General features: G+C 33.6%; 1 long non-coding RNA gene across 1 annotated transcript in view; it reads right to left on the minus strand.

The window, feature by feature from the left end:
- Nucleotides 1-540: 540 nt before the first annotated feature.
- The window catches only part of LOC116183617 (uncharacterized), a 131,276-nt gene continuing 108,414 nt past the window's right edge, over nucleotides 541-23,402 (minus strand). The window contains exon 4 of the long non-coding RNA XR_014954775.1: nucleotides 541-10,559. This is a non-coding gene — a long non-coding RNA (uncharacterized LOC116183617). The remainder of the gene's footprint in view (nucleotides 10,560-23,402) is intronic.

Here is a 23,402-nt window from a genome sequence, read left to right on the forward strand (position 1 = left end):
TCAATTGCTAGAATATGCCATTGAAGGGAGTGATAGAAAAGATGAAATAGCTCTCTGAAAATGAAAATTGAAAAAAAAAAAGTAGAGAGGTCTAAAAGGGTGAGGTTATAAGAGCAAACAACTCTGAACTACAAACATTTTTGAATAAATAGATCTGCAGTAGAGGAGTGTGCATGCTGAAGTCCAATATCAAAGAAAAATGTTTTCCTGAGCACATTCAATGCCTGACTTTGCCTGACTACCAGATGAAAAGAGAAATGGGCACTTTTATAATGTGCAAATATAGCTGCATTGCAGCTTTGAACTTATTGACCATTGTGTTTGTTGTGAGACACTACTTATTGATTAATGAGGTTTGTTGGAAAATATTCAGTTAGTAACAAATAATTAGTGGAAGGGAATTATCAAGTTCTTCTGTATCTCTCTGTTCTCTATTTATTTAGTCAAGTTTAAATGCCTCTTAATTTAGCCTTGGCTCTCAAAACTATTGCTACTGTCATTCTAAGTTTACTTTGCTGGGTAGTACATGTCACTCATCAGATTTCATATATGGTGTGTCCTACTGACAATTGTTCTTATTTTTGAAAAATATTTTGAGGTCAATGAACCATATCATGTTCATGATGGGCAGATTAATAATTTCTGTCACTTTATACCAAAATGAGAAATACTAGTTCTGAATATTTTAATTTATTTGTCTCTCCTGCAGGATATATTTCCTCAGCAAATTAATTTGTAATGCTTCTTTTTATTTTAGGCATTAAAACTAAAGATGTAAAAGGAGATATCATGTGAAGAATTCAAATAAAAATCTCATTTCCAATCAGAGCTCCAGCTGTGCAGTAAGTAGGGCAGCAGACAGAACAGTGACAGTAGAAAATACAAGTGGAATTGAAGAGACCTAATGTCAGGAGTATCCTTCTACAGCATCAGGACTACAGGTTAAAGAGAATACTACAGTACCTCTAAACATTTGAATGTGATGCTGGACTTATAAGGTAGATCCCTTCCCAATTGATTTATGTCACCCTTTTCCTAATGAAATTCAATGAATGTTTGTTCAAGGCTCATGCAGACCTGCACTGTCACCAGAAGCTGACTCTCCACCTGTTTGCTATACTATCACATAAGGGAATAAACATTTTTTTTAGCAAGACTTCTCCAATGTAAGAATTGATTCTGTTATCACATTCACATAATGAAATCAAGAAGAGAAAATAAATTGAAAAATTTTAAAAAATCTCATATGATTTAGTATGGAAAATATTGGAAATTCCTGATAAAATAAGTTTTATGTTGCAGTGGGTGAAAAAAATATTAGAACACCTCTACAGAAAGTTAACACAGGCAAGAATTTTCTGTCTTCATGCCCTGTAATTTAAAAATTATTTCCACTGCACTTGGAATTGAAGTAATGGTACTTGAATTGAGTGTGGGCAAACTAACTGGAAAAGACACTGACAGAGAGAGGAAAACTGCATACAGCCTTGTCAGCAGTGTGGAACAATATCAAATTTTGACTCTTATAGGTTGACTATATAGAACAGTAATTGTTAAACAGTTCCACAATATTTGATAACTTTGTTTACCCTATTTCACTTGTTTTGAATCAATATAATTATATAGCAGCTATTGAAAAGGAAGTTTATCTTGGTATTTAAAATTTTTGCTTCCTCCAAGACATTTTTGATTGGATTTATAATAACTAGATAAATTCAATTTTCAAGTGAAGTTATTATAAAAGAGTAATTAATAACTGATAGGTATTTCTGCTACTGTTTCTGGACTTTTAAGACTTGGAGTACCCACAATATCTGAGGCTCTGTTTTGCAAAGCTTTAGCCAACAATTAACTTTCAGAATTAATTAGCCCACTATTTTAGATAAACTCTTAAAGCTTCACAGTAAAATACATCTGGCTTTCCATACTCCTAGGTACAGACAGCTTCAATTAATGCAATGCTACCTATGACTCCCAGAATTTTGCTGCCCTGCTTCATGGTTAATTTCTTAGTTACATCTTTACTGCTCTTATGAACATGGATCCTTGATCTATACCTCAAGCTCTCAAAGCTGGGCAGTTTAGTTTAGCCAAGCTGTCTGTAGCTGTTCAGCATAAACATGAATTTCTCTGCCAAGGCAAATCGCTTTTTCTCTCAAGCACAGAGAATGTCCTAGCTGAGAAGCCAGACTAGAGGAAAACACACATGGGGTATGGTCCTCAGGCCTGACCTCTCAAGTAAGCCCAAAGTAAAATGGGCATAGGGATGTAGAAAAAATATAACTGTATAGAAAAATACCAGATGAGTAGAATATTTTCTTGATTTTTTTTTTTTCTATTCTCACCATGTGTGAAAACTCTTAAAAGTTGTTTACAGATTTTAATTGTCTATTTTGACTCTTCAACCACTGATCTTTGCAGTGCTGCCTAGAATGAAAAGACAAAAGCTTTCCAAACAATATTGGGTGGTAAGATAAAAAGCAATTATTTAATGAAATATTTTAGATGCACAAATAGAGCTATGCACACACATGATACAGGATTTCTACAGTTTTTATAAGGTAAATTAATTTGTATATCTAGCAGGTACATCCAATAAGAGATCAGTTGCCCCAGCAACACACCGCTGGGTCAGTCCTTTGGAGCTAGTCCAAGGGCTTTTTTGTCCTATGTCTTGTTATGTCTTTCAAATTCTGGTGAAAAACAAAATGTCTTTGTTAGAAATTCTCTTCTTGAGAATAAGACTAAGCAGAAAGTGTTAGAAAGGGTTAGTTTATTGTTCTAAAATGTGAGAAAGAACAGGAAAGGTACTAGAAACTATACAACTATATATTAAAAATCTACAAAGCTACAAATATATGAAAAAACTAAAAAAACTAGGTATCAGCAGAGATGAAAAAATAAAAATCATGTAAAATGGAACATATTGAGAAAACTTTAACAAATGTTATGCATGAATAGTTAATAACTATAGATGCCTTTTTTGCTTCAGACTGAGTAATCTATCCTCTACAGTAAAGTGTTGAAGGTGTTCTGCTATGGAACAGAGTTTTTTACCTCTAAAACTGATATAATCAGACTTTCAGATAAAAAACCTCAGTAGCTGTAAGTACCTGCTGAAAGAGTTTGTATATCCCTTCTTTGATTGATTATTTATAAGGGTAGTTTCAAGGCACTAACATTACTGGTTCAAGAAACTTTAATAATATACAACAGTTACTTTCAAAATCAAGTTATGTTCTTACTTAGAGATCATTCTTCTACTCTCTCTGTAATGGAAATGTATAAGATTCTGGAAGAGCAACTGAAAACACCACACTGGAATTAGAGAATGAGGAATGAATATGTCAGATTTTAAGGGGACAGGGGAAGAGATTGGAGAATGTTTTATCATCATGGGCCTATTACAAGCTAACACAACTTAAAAAGACATAAAAAAATAGTTACAGGCTTTTCAAAAATCTGCTGTGAACAAGTAATCTGCTGAAAAGACAAAGAAAAGCAGATTTGCACAACAGTATTTTGGGCTGATTTTGGCAGATATGCATTTGTCACAGCTTCAGATGAAGATGCTGAGTACCTACAGAAAAGAAGGGAGTTACCAATATTTATGGGGAAAAATGTAGCTATTATAGGGCTTCTTAGCCTGGAACAGAAAGGCATAACAAGAATCAATGCTGAAGTGAGAAAAATTGAAATTAGAAGTAAAGCACAATACATTTTAATAGTATTATTAACCTTGGTAACAAGCAACAAAGTGATAGATTCTCTGTCTTCTAGTGTCTTTTAGTGAAGATTATATTTCTTGGAAGACAAGTATTAGCCAATGATCCATATCCAAATGAAGATTATCAAGTTCAGTGGAGGTTGTCTGAAATGTAATGGCCTGTGATATATAATACAACAGACTAGCTGACGCAACGATGCCTTCTGGCCTTGCGTACTTCAAATCAATAAACTTAAAATTGAAAAAAGGTGCAGAGCCACAGTTATTATATATATGCTTTAACCTGTTCCTCCCTCATGAGCTTCCAAGGATACAGTATTTTAAATAACAGTTGTTTATTCTTAATATAATAGGAAAAATGAATTTTTCTTCTGAAATAAGGGTAAAAATCTGCTTCTGCTGACATTACTGGGAATCCTGATGTCAATTACAATTAAGTCAAAATTTCAACTTAAATCTCTAACTCCTATGGTTGAAAATAATATATGCCCTGAAGTTCTAACATTAGTGAAGGGATTTGTCATGTGTTGTTTGAAAGCAACATCTAAACTCAAATATGTTAAAAAATATTTGAATTATATTTCTTAAGTGCCATATTTTTTAATAAATTTGTGGAATTAAATGGACTGATTTAAAGCCTTTGGCTGCATAGAGCTTATAAATTTATTTATAGTATGAACATGATTCTTTTAGCTGCAATTCAAGAACAAAGGAATTTAACAAGATGCATAACAAGTCCTGTGTGCTGTTTTGCCCAGGACAGAGTTACTTTTTGCAGTAACTGTGTGTGTGGCTGTGGGCACTTCTAAGAGGTTATTCAAGACCATCCTACCTCATGGCTGGGGGCTAGCAAGAAGAGACTATGCATTGCCACTGGTAATGGTTATTATGTTAGGAAAATTGTATAGCTTTAGAAAGATTAATAGATTTTTTTAAACCATAAGATGGGATGCTGTTTTTTGTTATTTTTATTGGAGATGCTGGCCAAGTTAAGAGATACTGTAAATAGAGAAAAAGAAGTCAGAAAAAATAAATTACACATAGATGGAGAATTAACAATACTAAAAAATAAAAGAGAAAGCAACTGATATTGTTTAAAGACAAAGTCAGGCAAGATAAAAATAAAACTTACCCTCACCTGTCCTTCTCACCTCTCTTTCAGTCCAGTCAGTGTCATTAATTTTTAGCCTCTGATACTCTGCTGAGCATCTGATATGCATGTCCTAAAGAATCTTCATTAGATTGCATTTAAATCTCTATCTAAAGTATATGTATTTACATTAAAATTTTATAGAACATATATTGTGGAGTTGTGAAGTTTTAACAAAGGTGTCCTGTCAGTCTTTTTTTAGATTCAGCCTTGTTGGCAACCTTGTTCTTTTTATGCCTTTTCATTTTCACCGAGGGTAATTAACCTCTCTGTGTGGTGACAGTTTTGAAAAAATGTGAAGTTATTAATGACCATCATGATTCTATTAGAAATGCAAAAGATCAAATTCAGTAGGAAATTTCAATCAAAGCAGAAAAGGTAAGATGCTAAGCTTGACTTTTTTAGCATTTCTTCAAGACAGGTACATAAAGAATTTTGAAGAACAATAGCATAACCTTCATCAAAATTCCATGAGAACATTACTGTGTTCCTAGGATATACTGCAATGCAACACCTTGCAAATACTTGCAATCTGCTTAGGCATTCAGGGAGTATTTGATTGCTGCTAGTTTCATTTATCCTTAAGATATTCTACAAGAACATAGAAGAAAATATTATTTTAACACAATTCATATACATATATATGTATTTTTATCAGTAGAATTTTGATAACAACATTGAAATCAGCTGTTTTATTTATGTTTCATGTAGCAAAACTCAAAATACCTTTGTAGTCTGAAAGGGCCTTATAAAGATGTAACTATCTGGAGAAGTGATAATGTCCATTTGTCTTATTAATTTTACTGAATTCCCTTCTTCCTTACATAGAAATTGGATTACCTGGCTGAGTTCTGAAAATACACACAAAGACAAGATCGAAGAACAGCATTCACCCCATCAATCCACAGATGTTTTACAAGGCTTCAGGTTTACCATACTTTGTTTACAATTTTAAATCCTGCTATGGGATAGGAGTGACTTGCTAATGGAAGCTTAGTTCACTGTATAATGGGGCAATAACTATATAACTATATAATGGAAAATTTAGACGACTCTCTCATGATTTCATCAGACTGAGGGCTCTTTTATCATTGTGTAATACTGCATGTCTCCTAGCATACTCAAAACTGACCGATAGCTTCCTCTTCTGATTAGACAGGATAGAGTTCTTTGCAGATCAAATCCTGTTGGAGTTGCTACTCATATCCCATTTATCATACTGCTACCCTCTCAATTAACTCACCGGTGCCAGCTAACAGTGCACTCAAAGCTCACAGTATGCTCTGCCTCTAAAGCCATGTTTTTTGTTTAGTATGCAATATAATCTAAGCATAAGAAAATTAAAAATCATTCAAATTCTATTTTCTTTAATTCCATATATCCAAAAATGTAGCAATCAGTACTCTTTCACTTGGGAGTAAAAAACATTCAGCAAAATAATTTAAATTTTTATTTATTTTAAATACTACTAATTGAATTTATTCTTAGCAAAACCTTCAGCTAATCATGGAAAATAAGCAGAAGGACAAACAGAAACATTTTTATATTTATAATACACATTTTTGATAGACAAGCAGGCAAACAGTAAAACAAGTATAATTCCTGAGCTTTGAAAAGAAAAGGAAGGCATTCTTGATGTATCAGACTAACCCTTCTGTAAACACTACCACACTTGGTAGACCAAAACTACTTTCAATATATTAGAAATCTTTTCAATTTTAGAGGTAATTTGGCACTGGATTGATACACTAATCATCCTTCATCATGATATTTTATGACCAACAGTTTTGAATGTAACAGTGTCTAAAAACTGGCTTGATCAGTGGAAAGTAGAGTATCAATTAAATTAAAAGGTGTCTTAAAAATAACAAGCAGTGTTTAACTTTCTGAATTTTTTGTATCAAAACTGGTAAATATTACAATATTCACTATCTGGAGAAAGTAAGTGAAACTGTTCCTTGAATATTGAGCAATTTAAAGGCAAGTTACTTCTTAAAGTTCAGCTAGGATTGGGAAAAATAACATTTTTAATATATAAACAAAAGTCTCCAGTGAGCTATATAGTCTATGTCTATAACATTCCCAGTCACACGTACAGCATGATTCTTGTAGTACTTTTTGGAAGTGTGCTCCATTTTTTGGGCTTATGCTAGAACAATAGTAGTCCAACAGTAAAGAGCTGGGTATGCAAACACAGAACAGAGGCACATTCTAAAAAGAGCTATGAATTCTAAGCCCTCAGAGGTCCTACAAGACAACTATCTCAGGTCCTTCACACACCTTTATTTGCTTAGCTCAGCAAGTGCCACTGCAGAGCTAGGCAGGTAGCAGAAAGGTGGGAGATATCCAAGAGATTTCAGCTCTCTGACAGCATAGATGCTGCCCAAAGGCACCCTATCTCATTGCTCAATCTGTTTGACCAGGAAGCATTAGCCTGAATAAATTTGCTAAGCTGCAGCTTGACAAGGGAGCAAAATATGTCCAAAGGCTGGCTTACATATTCCAGCTACATCCAATAAATCTATTGCTTCTTGAAAAATTTGCTCCACTTACATACCCTAGGCTACTGCAGTTAGGGTACTTCTTCAAAAGCAGTTGTCTAGCTGCCTTACAGATATACCTGGGGTATCTTTAATCAAGATAGGTTTCACTGGTGTTCATAGCAGTGAAAGAAGAGCACAGGCTTCATCATACTTCTTCCTAAACACAAAAGATCTTAAACCAGTATGTTTGAAACACACGTCAGAGTGACTGCTGGGATCCCAGTTCCTGAACTAAGCACAAAGGGAAGAACCTGTCTTCTACAACATTTGTTATTGCTATCCTTATTATTATCATCATCATCATTGGCATCATTTGCAACTCAGTCAGAAGAGAAATGTACCACACTTCACTCTACAACTCCAGAGGTGAGAAGCTGCAGCACCTCTGTGTCCCTGGTCCAACCAGCACTGGGGGTGTGCTCCCAGCAGGCACAAACACACAGCACTTGTGTGCACCATGTATGTATTCACCACCCACACAGATCCCAGACAGAGCATGCAAATGGGCACAAACAGCACCAATGATTTATTGAAAAGATATGAATATTGATCTAGTACCGATATCCAAGTGTGACGGACAAAAACTCTCTAACAGTTTAAAGTTAGAAAGTGTGTGTTTATTCGATGCCGGGCAGTGTGTGGGATAGCTCTCAAATACACACCGCACCTTCCAGGTGATTACAGAGTCTTTTTAGCCATACAAGAATTTAATACACAAAATACATATACATATTCATACTTTTGGTACATCTCATTCCCCACTTCATATGCTAATTACTCCAGAAGCTATTAAGCATGCGTAGTTTGTTCCTTGAAATGGGTTGGTGGTCCCTTTCATGGGGAGGGGTCCCAAAATGAGGACCTCGTTCTCACCTTTCTACCTTTTCAATGCAAATATGACAAATGAACTCTTGGTAGAACTCCCATTCCTTGTCTTCAATTGGTTTCAGAACAGAGGAGGCCCACAATTGTCTTATGTTCCTAAAATCTATTTATCAGTTTCTATATTCTTCATTATAAACCCAGCTAACTAAACATTGTGCTGACAAGCAATCGATTTTTAGTTAACTACTAACTCCTTACTTCATCAAGGCCTACTCATTTATTATTATTATTTTAATTAACTCTAGTAAGGCTTATTTCTAACTAAAATCTTAGCTTCTCTAAAATCTCTAAATTCCTTAAAATTTACATTTCACCACAGCCTTAGAAGGATGGAGGTCCAAATATATACAAATATATATTAATAATATATTAGACCTATAATTCAATATAATTAAAATGTATAATAATATTTAATTATATTATTGTGTTATATGTAATTATATATATTCATTATATAATTATATTCTATATTAATTTTTAATTTAAAGATTCTTTATTTTATTCTCCATCTCACAATCTGATCTCTTTCCTCTCTTTCATTCTCTTTCTTTCTTTCTTTCTTTCTTTCTTTCTTTCTTTCTTTCTTTATCTCAATAAGCTAAGAACACTTAAATGCTAACCACAATTTTGATCACTAATTACCTATCAAAAAGTTTAGCATTATGATCACTAGGATGTGCAAAGAAGGTTTTTATGGCCAGCAAGAGATGCAGAAATTCAAAATAACATACTCTGCAGAGCAGCAAAAAAGATGAGAGAGTGACAGATTAAATATATAAATTAACTACTCTAAATAAAGGAGGCAATGTTGATGTAATAAAACTTTTTTTTTCAATATGCACTTATATTTGATTAGGGACACCAATGAAAAGAATATGTTGTAAAAGTCCAACAGATGCCTTGAGGCAAATAAAAATCCCAAATGTCATCTTCACAGATGAGACAATAGTTCCAATATTGTACATTTCCCATGGACAGACACAGGTCCTTTAAAGTGTGACCAAAATGCTTCCTGTAAAATCATCTGTCAAAGGATTTTGAGACAGGGAAAGGTTGTATAAATATCTGGCTTGCTCTGTGGTTTTGTGCAATGTTTCCAATTTTGCAATTCAGAAAATACAGTTTATGTACAGATTACTTTTTGTACATATTTCAGATATGATGATATTATAATACAGGATATGTGGACTAATATTGATCTGTAATGGTTAAAATAGCAAATTCTGCTAAAAAATCTTTCCTTGTAGCTTTGAAGTCAATGAACCAAAGTTTACTTGGACTGTAATATCCAGTGAAACTCAAAGAATTTTACAGGAAGTGCAACACAGAAATAGGGAGGGTTAGTGCAGAAAAATCTTACTCTTCTAAAAATATATAGCATTTTAAGCCCAAGGAAGCAACCATGTTATACTGTTTGACATTAATTTTTTGGACCACATTCCTATCTGTTGTAGTCTAATAGAATTGCAATTTATACAGAGGTGAGGTAGTTTTGTGTTCTGCCATACAAATCATTAGCAGTAAATATTATGTAATTTAAAAAGGATAGAAGATAGCATAAACTGCAGGCCCAAGTAAAGGCCTTCAAAATACTTAGACTATGTGTATAAATCTGAACAAATAAATTAGCAAATCACGAACTAAAATTGCTCAGTTGCATTCACTAGGAAAGGAAAAAAAAAAAAAAGCCAAAGCAGAAGTCAAAACCAAAACATTTTCCTAGATAAAACTGAATTTATAACCAATAAACTTTAAAGAGTAATGGCTGGTAAAAGGACTGCAAACAGCACATTGGCTGATGGCTATTGCATCTGTATTTTTCTTCTATGATGGAAAAGAATTTTTGCTGATTGTGTCTGAGAAGGACATGGATGGCTTGAATCTCCACAATTTTCAGATGATGTTTTCTTACATTTGGGGTTTGACTTCCACAAAGTAAAGATTTTTATTTTCATTTTTTTCCTCTTTTCATTCATGGGTGCAGGGAAATACATCATTAGTGTATTCAGACAGTAAAATCATCAGATCCATATCTCCAAATTTCACCTGTATTTCTTCTCTGAACAAGGACACTGTGCACGTGCTGCAAAGGTATTTGCCATCCATTGTAGCAGAAATTTTGGAGTCCCTTAAGCAGCCAGGAAAGTGGTAGGGGGTGGAGGAGGTGATAAAGGCTTGTCACTCATCTGAAGAGATTGCCTTCCCAGGGTGATTTCCCAAACAACAAAGACAGCAATTCTAGGGCTAATAATGCCTATGGAGAGTAAAGAACAGATGAAGTATTATGATATTTAGGAATACAGATGTATTTACATGTTTTCACTAGAGGTACTGCAAAACCATTGAATAAATATAACAGGCTAAAAAGACTGATCTGGAAGCACTCAAGGACAACTGAATCTGCAAACCAAATGCCAAATAAAAATATGAGCTTCAGTTCTGTGTGCTAAAATACAAGATACAAACATAGTTACTGAGACATAATGTACACAGCCGTGAAAGTTTTCCACTGAATCATGTCTGTGCCATAACTAGGAAAGAGCTGCTGCAAACAGTGGGCTTTTGTGAGGCAGAAGCTCTCTTTTTCCTAGTAAGGTGGAGTAATACAGTATTAAATTAGTGCGTTTCCCACCTAAGGAGCTTGAAAAAGCCTTGTGAAGGCTTAGTAGTATCAAGATACTGATTCATTATTTTACAACTCAGTATACTCTGAAGTTTCTCCTCAAAAATGACACAAAATTCTGAAGAAAATGTCTCTTATCTCCATCTTGCCGTTCCCAAATGTAACTCCCAGGACACACTTTACTCAACAAAGGTTCACTGAAGATACATGACAATTGCAATATATTGCCATACCACACCATTCTATCATTTACATTTTAGATACATATATTTAGAATCCCACCTTCTAAGTAATTCTGGGAATGTAGACATTTCTACTCTTTTGCTATGTGTTTCTGCACTTGTTTATTAGTAGTTTTATTGCTACTGAAAAAGATTGGATTGACAGCCCCAGAGAAGAAAACCCTACGCAGAAAAGTGATAGGGTCAACAGATTTCTCTGCACTGGCTCAGCAGAGTGCTTTGGTGTTAACTCATAAAAGAAGGTCAGTTCCATTGCCCACTTAGTTTTTAGCCTTTCTGATCAAGCTGCCAAGTTTGCCAATTAGTGCTAGTTGCACTCAATATGATCTATGATCTGCTTTCTAACATAAGCAGGCTGCTACACAAATCTGCTTCACGTAGGCAACAAAAACCAAATGTTTCAGCATTTTAAAGTCTTGGAAACTAAACATTATTTGCATTGACAACTAAAAAGAGAAGCTTTGAAATACACTCATATACATATCTATATATTTAACATATATATATATATATATATATATATATATATATATATATATACATATATGAATGTTTTGGTGAATTCTGAACAAAATCCCTGTTTACCCACAGCACATTATCCATTTTAATATAAATTAATCACTTCTGGAATCTGTAATGCAGTTAAGAATAATTTACAGTACTCTAAATAAAAAGGATAGCTGTGTCACACCATATGCACAATAAAGGAAATGAGAGGCCATGTGGGTATGTACTATAAGGCAGTAACAAATATTGGCATGAAGTGAAAGGCAGGGAACAATAAATAGAGACATATCAGTCTGAAACACAGCTTGTCTCTTACTATTACATCCTAATCGCATATTACACAGAGTTTGCTAGTGTCAAGACACACAAAATCCCAAAAGACTTGATAGCAACAGTGTGAAGGTGGTGTCTTTTTATGAAGAAGGAAGAAATTACCCCTTGAGATTTTTTGAAGCATTAATTCTCTGGTATAGCACTCACAGCAGGTTGGAAAAGAACGATAAAACTGAATTTATGACTTTCATGGATGTATTAGAAAGATTAAAATACAATCCACATTAAATTAAATTCAGTCTTGGCTGTGGGGGCATTTGAAGGGGCAAAGGTAAGACTGTCACACATATAAGGTAGGCTTGTTTGTCAGGTATATTTTTTTAGGGATTTTCAAGGATGTGAAATGATCTTAAATTTATATTACATTTACTATTTGGCTGTGGGAGCCCTAGGAAACCAGTCACTGTGCATCAGCTGACTATGGTATTCATATAATACTGCCTTTCTAAAAGTGGAAGAGAAGATAAAGGTACAATATTTTTGATGTACACATAATAAAAGGTGTCAGAGAAGAGGAAAGAGGTTTTAAGCATTCTGAGATCCAGCAGTAAATTTGAGAACTGCATATAAAAATTTTAATTGTAATTTTAAAATAGGTTTTCTGCTAATCCTTACTATATGCCAATATCATTACATCCATAATAATTCTTATATGTCAAAAATAAAGGAAAAGCCCAACAAAGAAGAGTCAGACACATATCATTACTGATAAAAGACTATTTTAACTGTGGTAAAACTGCCCATGGAAAGTTCTTCAGTAATATATAGTAACATCAGAAAACCTTAAGAATACATCTGAAATTGTGGAATTAATTATTAAATAAATCATCTAATTGACTGGAATTAAGTAGAAAAAAAAAAAAAAACACTACTGAAATTATTTGGCTCTGTTGGATGGACATGCCATAGATTGAGTAAAAAGTCTTGGCACTTGATTTACAGTCCTGGCCATCAAAAGGACTCTACAATTTAGAAAGTACTTCAGCTTTTCACACTCCATCTATAAGGTACGTATTTTAGATAATGTGGTGGTGTTATAGCACAGCAGTATCTATCCTTGTACAGAAGTGTCTGTCTGGACCACCCATATAAGGTCTTCAGGTAGCAAAATATATTACCAAAAGTTTTTCTGTACTTTTCCCCATCCCAGAAATCATTCCCTTTCTCATACAAGGTCTTTATGATTCTTTTGCCCTCTGTGGAATGTATTACAATTTATCTTTCACTGTGAAGAAAGGAATATCACTGATGTGGTTCAGAGTAAAAAGACACATAAATACAACTCTGCAGATGTTGACAGCATGTTAAAAACTTTAAGAAACGTTCAACAGCTTTTTAATTTGAACAATTTTGAATTGTTATTGAAGGTTTGCTCAAATCATGATGACAATATCCCAAAGTTTCTAGTTAACTTATTTTCCAGGAGTGAAAAGAACCTTTATTTTAAAAATGCCATGAAAACAATAACATTTTTCTTTCCAATTTTTCACTATGGATAATTCAGATGTACTTTTGAAGTTTAAAAGATCCATATTTGGCTTGGCATTAGATTTCAGTCTCATTTTAAGTCATCTCTCATGTATTTGTTGAAACAATGAATAGTCTCAAACTGCCAGTAGGCAAAACTATTACATGTATTTTCTGGTATATAAAGCAGTTTTGTCCATAAAATCCTGGTCATAAGCAGGATTCAGCTTGGAAAAAAAATTTCCTCTTACATTCTGACCATGTATTTGCTTTTAGAAGAGCAGCAGCTCCAACTTATTTCAATGATTTATAAGAAGAATATGTTTGTAATAAGTGTTAACTTCTTGGAAATCTTGCTGGTCTGTATGCAGTTTTTTGGTTTTTTTTACATTTGTATTAGCACTTCAGAAGTTTGAGCATATGAAAAGACAATATGAATTCTCTGGATTTATTGGTATTGCCTAAGTGTGTGCAACTTTGTCACGCCTCTCCTCCTGAGACATTGTTATATTAGATGGTAAATGCTGCAAATAATCCAGATGCTTTTATCTACCATCAATAAAGCCTACCAATCTTTTTCATTTTTACCCTGTTGATACATAGTAATTATTTTTTAATTGACTGAAAGCAAATCACTTTTCTGTCCATGTAGGAAGTATTTTCTAGTGCCCTTTGTATTTAAAGTTTTGCCTTCATCCTGGAGTTAAATCATCAAATGGTAGGTCTTTTACATTAAGATCACTGTATGTTTTAACTTGTTGGTGCCTTATCCCTGGATATGTGATGGGAATACTTCTGAATCTAGGCTATTAAGATAATTACAAGAAACGAGCTTCTGAATGTATTTATTATTCATATGTCACTTTTATTGTTGTAGAGCAAACCATAAGGTACCTGAGTTTCTGAAATTAACTCTATGAATAGTAACATATCTGTCCTCCCAGCCTCCCATACCTTTACATTCCCACTTTTAAGAGATTGTGTCCTCAGAAAAAGCAAAACTCAAATAGAGAATATATTTCAAGGATCTTTATTAGTAGTATTGTTATCTTCCACTTATATTACTAAAAGACATTGGTAATGTCAGCTATGGTGAAGTTATTATGTATGTATAGTTATTATCTTTGAGAAAAATATAAAACAAAAATATGTTTGCCTGGTGTCCCTTTTGAGCCCTTTTTGTTTAAATATCCCCTTTAAAGTATGGATTATATTTTTAGTCTTTTGCAATATGCCTGAAAACTTTCACTCCTTCATAAAATGGTTGAGTAGGCATTCATTAAATTAAGTGAATGAAAAAATTTTGTCCTTTCTGATGATTACTGATTTTACCACATCTCTAGCAGACATGGATTTCACCATGTGCACTACTTTAAAGTACAGGCAATTAAAGAAAAGTAAACCATTTTTTTGGGGTCATTGGTGCCCTTGGCTCTAATAATTGCTCCTGTATTTGTTTTGTTTTCTGCTGAGTTCTTAAGTCCTGAGATCTCTGGAAAACACTGGTAGTTTGTGACAGACTCTGCTCTCACATATAATTCAAAAGATAAAATAGTAAAATGGGAAATTGGATAACGTCACTCTTCTGTGCTTGGATTCTGCAGGATTTACTGGTTGGACTGTTTTCTCAGCTCTGCCGCAGTCAGTAGGGTATATTACATCTACACTTGCTTCAGCAGCTGCTCCTTAATGTGTCACCGGCGTGCCATTCATAAACAAAAAATTTCATGAACCTCATAGTGCAAAATCTGGCTGCAATTGAGAGGAAAGAAAACACTAACTCCAGGAATGCACAAACATTTAAGTCCCCAGTACAAATAAGAAACAAGTTCAAGCCCTATGTCAATGAAAACTGGAATAAAAAGATGCAGTCCTTGAGGGTGATCAGAGTTATATATATTCATTTGAAATTAGAAAGCTCTTACATATTTTTCCTCTTCCACTGAACCTCTCATTTCAAATATCATAGGTTTTGATAGAAAAAAGGTATTAATAAATCTTAGATTTTAAAGGTAGATGTGGCTATTTAAATCACCAAGATTGTTAACCTGGTAACCAAAATCTCCAAATCCATATTTTCTCTATTGAGCTGATATTGTTTCCTTTTTTTATGCTGCCTTCATAGCCTATTCACCTAAACATCGCAAACGACATCTTCTTAATATGCTTCTAATGTGTAGATTATTACGTTCACCGAATTTTTTTCTCATTAGTTATGTTCTTCCTAAATGTTGATTTTTTTCCATAAAGCAATTTTTGTAACTACACTTTTAAAGTCACAAATTTCAAATAGCAAATACCATTGAATCAATAATTATTTTGAGATCGTTCACTCAATTTTTATGTTCAAGAAATGAAGAAGCTTTTGCAATAGACTGTATTTCCAATATTATTCAGGAGTCAGTAAAGAATGGAAGAGTTTTTCCAATATGTTTGTGCACATTCTTTCAGAGAATATTGCACCAAGTCATGTAAAACCAACCATCTTTCCAGGGCCATCAGAACTACCAAGATTCATAAAAGACAATGGAATTTTTCTACCAGTCTCTGCGGGCTTGTAATGTTATAAAAAAATGATAATTTTGTACCCTGCATTATGAGTGGGGGCCAGTAACTGAGATACATCTACTTTAACGCTGAATATTAAACACCTCAATTTAGGCAACCTCAGTTTACTCCCTCAGTTTAGGCAGTTTTCTACTTGGATAGCAAATTAGAGGTGTACAAATATTTTATAATATAAAGAACCCTCATTTCTTTCTCTATTTATTTATCCCCTGCTTCCTTTGACAAAAAAAAAAAAAAAAGGTCTTTTGAGAAGCATAAAGGTACCTCTTCCAGAAGCATGAGTATAAAAAGTTTTTCAAAGAGGCATCAGCAAATTAAACTTCTCAAAATGATTGATATTTGTCTGCCTAGCCAGCCTAGGTCGAGACAAAATCCTACAAATGCAATACAACATTGCAGCTACATTAAAACAGAAAGGAATGCTCTCCTTATCCTTGAGGTATAGACTATAAAAACAAAGTACACATGTAATTATGATTTATTTTGAGCATGGTAGTTGTGTCCCTGGGGTTTATTTTGCTAAGGATTTCTTGCCAGTAATGTAAAAAACAGAATTTTTTTGCATCTGGCAAGGTTAAGCAGGGAATACTCTCTCTTCATTAGGATCCCAAATGACTTCATCATCTCTACTGGTATTTGTGACCAAAATTTGCGCAGAATGAATATACATCTGAGAAATCATTGTTTTGGGCTTTAAAAATATCTGACTCTGTGTTTCTGTGTTAAAAAAAAAAAAAAGACTATCTAGACAAACGAAAAATAATTGCATCAGTATTCTGGATTGACTTTAAGGAAAAGTCATAAAGCTTGTGAAAGTAGTGTTTAGCTTTTGGTAAATTCTTATCATATTATTGTTTACTGATAATTTATTTGGTTTCCATTTTTTCCCATTGTTTTCTTAAATGCAGGTACTCCTTAAGAAACTAGACAACAAAATGTACCCTAGCAGGTCCAAACATAGGGTCTTGAGCATTTGTTTCACATTTTGTTCCTGTGAAATTTCACAGGGAAGGCTACTTATTACCACTTGGTAATTCCAACATTATATATTCTCTGTGAGACACTGCAACAGTACACTTTACAAAATGCTTCTCACACAAATTACTGTAATGTTATCTGCTTCACTGGAACACATAGATTATTTCCCATTATCACAATTGTATTATGCCTTATCTACAACTGTAAAAAAACTCCTCTTTTTTTTTGTAGAAGAGTAGGGAATATCATAATTACGTGACTGTCTTATATATGCATCAAAGCTGCACTAATTAATTTAATTTTGACTACATAAATCAGCTGAGCAATTTTTTTTTGAAATATAACATTATTGCAGAAAATGCAATACATAGCCTGACAAATAACTCTGGCTTGGAAATGTAGAGGTTCAGCTACTCCCCAGGCATGAAATCTTTCCATCAAGGAATCTGGACACAAAATAGCAATAATAATAACAATAATAACAATATCAATAACGATGTCAATAATAATAAGTACCTCCATTTCCTCAAAGCACATTTCAAGTGAAACAGACCAAGCCTGCAGTGTGACCAAAAATTTCCATTTACCAGCACCTGAGCTTACAATATACCATATAACATTAATCTTATTCCCCAAGTCAGGGCTTCTCTTGATGTCAAGCATATTTCTAAAGCTACAAAACCCAACCACTGTTTCTTAATATTCAGCTATGTAGGGTCTGGGGTCAGATGAAGCACACAACAATTGAGGAACAAAAGCCATTCTTCCCCATTGCTGTAAACACAAACAAGATATACACAAATTGAATTTATTACAAATCTATTTGGCACAAGGGAATGAAAGATATTCAAAACCTGAAGATTTAAGTGGGAGTAATGTTATTCATTCTGATCAGAGATTTTGAAAACATGCATATGTTTTTAGATAAAGTTTGAACAAAATTGGTCAGAGGTATAAATATGAGTACTTCACTGACACTTTTTTGAATACTGCAGTGTCTATCAGTGGAATAAAATTCATCAGATCTGCTGGACTGAAAAAGGTACTATTCAAATTAAAATATCTGTTTAAGAAACAGTCTTTTTTTTTTTCCAAAACAAAAGTCAAATATTTACTGTAAACCAACTCGAGATAAAGTGCTTTTGGAGTCAGCGACCAAAATTATTACCAAAATGAAGAGGAGAGGGTTATTATTTTATGGCAGAGAGGAAGAAGTTGTCTATTTATGAACTATGGAAAGAGTTAAAATGTTAAATTTTGGAAAGCAAATTATCTGTGGGAGATTTAGATCACCCTGATACTTAACAAATATTTTTTCAATAAAGTGCAAATAATTTTAACATATTTATCATGAAGTATTCAACAAAACAGCAACTGAAAGCAACAACAGAAACAAAGATGTTATTATATAAAAGTTTATTATTGAAATGTATATTTTAACTCACATTTTCCCAGAAATTATTTTTGTAAGCCAGTGACACCAAGCTCCATCTCCTGGAAATGGACATAACTTCATTGAAAATGAGCAATGGTAATTCAGCTCAGCTGAGGTTCCCCAGGTCAGTAGAATAAAACTATTATTTCCTCTTTTACTGTACCATGACAATGTTACAGGTTTGAGATTTGTGTTTGTTTTTTGGTTGATTTGCTGTTTGGTTTTTTTTTAAACTGCTCTAGCTATTCTTTTCCTTCTCACTACTTAACATGTGCCCTCAATTGTAATTTTGTTCAAAATTCTTCACTTGCTTACAATTCATTTGAAGGTGCTACTAATAAATAAATATTTCCCTTTTTGCAGAGATTCATTTATCATTTACATTTACATATATTCTACAATAAAAATATTTTTTTTTATTCCTCATATATATGTGAATGACATCTTTATATCAATTCCAAATAAAATTCTCTGGTTTAAAGCCATAATACAAGAGTATTTTCTACACAATGCAGACCTGCACTGTTTTCTCTCCAGAGTTTATATTAAAATAAAGACATTCAATTGTCTGCTTTTCTTAAAATTAAATAGGTAAAAGATTATTTTGTTATTTTTTTTACAAGATAATAAAATTACTTACATGGTGATTAAAAGCTATTTCCCTTACTCAATATTACATAGCAGCAAATTAATATTTTAGCACATATGTTAAACAATTTTTTTATGTTTCAAACATTCTAGGAAGGTTTGCCACTGAAGGGGATGTGATTCAGAACCACTTTCCTCATCAGGTACACTTTATTTAGCATGGAGTCACTATCTTACTCTGTTCTCAGCCAGAATGTTTCCTTCCCTATATCTTGGAAGCAAGGATGTAGAGCAATGATGCTGCCTCTGCAGCCCTTCACTGTAGCCTGTGATTAAAGGGCAACATCTCCCTTTCACTCCATCTCTACCCTGGCAGATTTATAGACGATACTTTGAGAACTTTTGCTTCCAAAGGATTTTTTTTAAATTTTTTATTTTATTTTTGTTTACTTGAACTAAAAAGACTGCATTTGGAATAGAATATTGTGTCTTTCCTAGGAATGAACTAGTTCATATTCATCTGCAGGCATTTGTATTGCAATTTACTACAAGAGTCATTGTACCATCACAAAACTCCATGTTTTACCTAAGTCAGTATTTTAGTGTTTTCTTCTAGTAAGACTTTCCTTCATTCTTAACAATTTCCCTAGTACTGAGGAAACAATAATTTCTCCTCCCTGAAATAATTCTGCATGTACCTCTGTTTCTAGGGGTACTAAGATAAAAGAAAATGGAAACAGAGAGAACTTTAGGTAAATACTGAAATGTAAAAGAGGGCAGATGAGCTGCCTTATTACTAGGTAATATGTTACCTGTATATTTTATCCCTTGCCTTATACTGCCTCTGAAACACAGTGCTTGACACATGAGTTTTAAAAAACTTGGGAAGATTTAAGAACAAACAGACCAAACATATCAAAAATTCTTCAAATATATCAAACAAATCCCATAAGCCAGACTCTGAATCTTTTAGACCACAAGAGTGCAATCAAAGAGCATCAAAAGTGTGCAGGAAAAGTAAATGATTTATTGGCATGGGTCTGTACCAAAGAGGATATTACTATCCTCAGATTAGTCTTTACAGGTAATGAGAATAAAACCACTACAGAGATAAAGGGATCAAAAATAGTTGATGGAACAACTTCAGAAACACAACTGAAATCAATCAAAAGGACCAGACTGTGTTCGTCTAAGAGTTCGTCTAACCAGAGGATGTAGTAAACAGCCTAGTAATATACACATTGCTTAAACTCATCCTAGGAACTGAAATAAGAACCAGCTTAATACCCTGAGTTTGGCCAAGAAAGATTCTCGGGATGAGTCTAGGAATTCCAGAAAAAAACCTGTACTTTGCAGGCCTGAACGTGAAAAGATTTTTAATTTATACTATTCATTGGGAGCCACATTGCAGATTACTAAATTTTACAAATTACCAACAGAATTGAAAGAAAAAACATGAAAGACAATGTTTCTCTTCCATTAAAGTAAATTAAGTTTTAATTCTTTCCTGTCTGTTTATTTCAATCAGGAAAATATGAAAGAAAAACACAACATAATAGAAAAGTATATCACATGACAATTATTCTGGAGTGGTTTAAAAATATAAATTCACAGGAAGGCTATATTTTATGTTAAACAAAACCAAACCTAATAATAGAGGTATACTATACCTAAGCATTGTTATGAAACATTAGGGGCTGTTGTCTAAAAGGGACTAATCAACAAAGACTTAGTATTAAAGAACCTTTTGAGAAATAATGTGGAAGCTTTTACCCAGCAAAAATTTCTTGAGGTTATACTAGAAACTTCACGGAGTACAAATGACTAAGTGTGAAAAAACCTGCAAGCCAAGTTTCTGGTAGCCTGTTATGTTATGATGCAAGAAAAATATGTGCTGAGGAACTATGACAGTTAGAAAGGTAAGGAAGTAAATGTTTTAAAGTTTGTATTTTTGTTTGGAGGTTTTTTTAACTTATTTATGCAACTGCTTCCAAGATCTGTCTGTCTAGATGTTCTGTTGTACAGACTTGTAAAACTTGAATTGACCATGCCACTTTGTCACATGACTATTGCAGATATTTCCTTGTAGATACATTCTTCCTAAGGAGATAAAATGAAAATTATTTAATTTTTAAAATATTTGACGATATTCTACATACACACGTGCTAAAAATTACTTTGCATGTTGAAATTTTCTGAGACAACCTAAAAAACTGATTAGTATCAGACATAAAAATATGTGGTAAAAGGGACACAAAAATATTGAAATGTAGTCTGGTTAATTCTACTGACATACTGGAATATTATAATATACTGGGATATCTGCAAGTTTTCATTTTTCAAAGCAAATATTACAGTCAACTACAGAGTAACTCAGTAGGACATCTTAGAATGTTTTGTGCATGAATGTGGTCATTAAATGTTCTTTATTCATTTATGCACATCACTGAGTGCAAGGTGGATTTTTCTTTCTTCTGGTCAGACAACATTATTTCGGTGATGGAATTTGAATTCCCATTAATTATAACAAGGTCTGTCAGCTGACATTTTCACTCTGGGTGCTCCAGTGCTCTGTGAAACCCAGAGAGAGCTGAGATTATTCCGGGAAGCTGAGCAGATAGGCTGGCAGCCGGCCACGCGGAGCTCCATGCTGCGGCAGCTGCCTGTTAGCAGCACCAGCTGATTAGGGACGTCTACCTGAGCTGTTGTCAAACCTTTGGCTGTCATTTAAACACCCTCTAAGAGCATGCTTTAGAGAAAATGAGGAGTTGAAAGCTCCACCACACTGTGGAAGACAACTCATGCAAGTTCCAAAACCACTGTGTTGCATGGCTGAACAAAAAGGGCACTAAGAAAGAGAGCAATTTTTTGGCAATATACAGCTCGGGTTTCTCCTCAAATTTGATTGTAGGATGCTAACAGTGTAAATTTAATGCAAATGTTTTAAGCATAAAAAACCAAAAAACCAGAATGTAAGCCATTTATTGTCATTCTCATAAGTGGCCTGACAAATATCCTGGAAACAGTAAAGTGGGATTCTTTTAGCTAAAAAATTTATGATTTCCCAATTGATTCTGGACTCCAAAACACTGATATTTAATATGTTAAAGAAAAAACATAGGAAAAATTAACTCCATCCTGAATTATATGTATTGATGTAAAAAAATATCCCACTCAAACCAAAAAAGAAAAAAAAAATGCACCCAAACCCCCCTAAAAAACCTAATAGTTCTGTTTGGAGCTGAAAAAAATAAAGGGGAATAAACTTTGGCTGACAGAACTATTTCTGAAATTAAGACCATGCAGACAGTAATTAAGCACAGGTGTCTCTGACACTGTAGTCCCTACAACTGCTAATGATTACATGAGAAAAATTAAGTATGAAATCAGATATAAAAAAACAGGATGATGACTCTTTATGTATTCTGGCATGAGGAGTTTAAAAAAAAAAGATATGTGAAGAGATTTTAGGGACTGTAAAAAAAAAAACCCTAAGATAAGATTTACTTATATGTTATATTACCCTGAATGAACAGCTTCATAGGGAAAGATTTTAGGAGTTGTCACATATGCAAAAATATAGGCCACATCAAGAAAAATCTCCTGCTGATATCACAGTGAAAAGCACTATTTGAAAGTGTAGCTTAGTTTATACCTTTTTTTCTTCAAAGTTTCATCCTGTTCCAGCCCTTTTGTCTCACTTTCTGCAGACAGTTTTTACAGGAACAGATAAGAATTAAATTGATGATGCATATATCCTATTTTTACTAGACATTATAATTTACAGAGTAATATATGACAGTAGGTCCTCCTTAAGGGAATGAGCTTAAGTCATTTACAGTTAAGTATAGTTTAGACATGGAGCAGCTAGCTGCCATCATCTCTGTTCAACAGCTTGGAAAGAAATAGTGTGAAAATAGCACCGTCCCTGAAAAAAAGAGCTGGACAGAGCTGATACCCCTTCATTGCTGTTACATACAAGAGAAGCATCAACTGGATATGATTTTGTATCTGCAAGCATTTTATTAAATGTAAAAATGGAAGAAAACATTAAAACATTCTGGCAATATAAGACACCAATGTCAGAATCACTTGGTCTTCCTAGTGTATCAGGTTGTAGGTAAAATAAGCAAAGTCATAATATTTTTGGAAGCTGCCACCACTACAAAAAATTAGTGTTGAAGTCATTAGATAAAAAATGAGGGCCAAAAACAGCAGTCATGTCACAAGTTCTTATACAAATTTGTCACCTGATATAGACATCAAAGAGAAATGAGTGAGAAAGATGATCCAGTTTAACAAAGTCTGAACATTGAGACAGAGGGTCAGGGACAAACAGAAAAAATGCATTCTTAT

This window comes from Lonchura striata, chromosome 4, assembly GCF_050655825.1.
Source record: "Lonchura striata isolate lonStrDom1 chromosome 4, ASM5065582v1, whole genome shotgun sequence".
NCBI classification, from domain to species: Eukaryota; Metazoa; Chordata; class Aves; order Passeriformes; family Estrildidae; genus Lonchura; species Lonchura striata.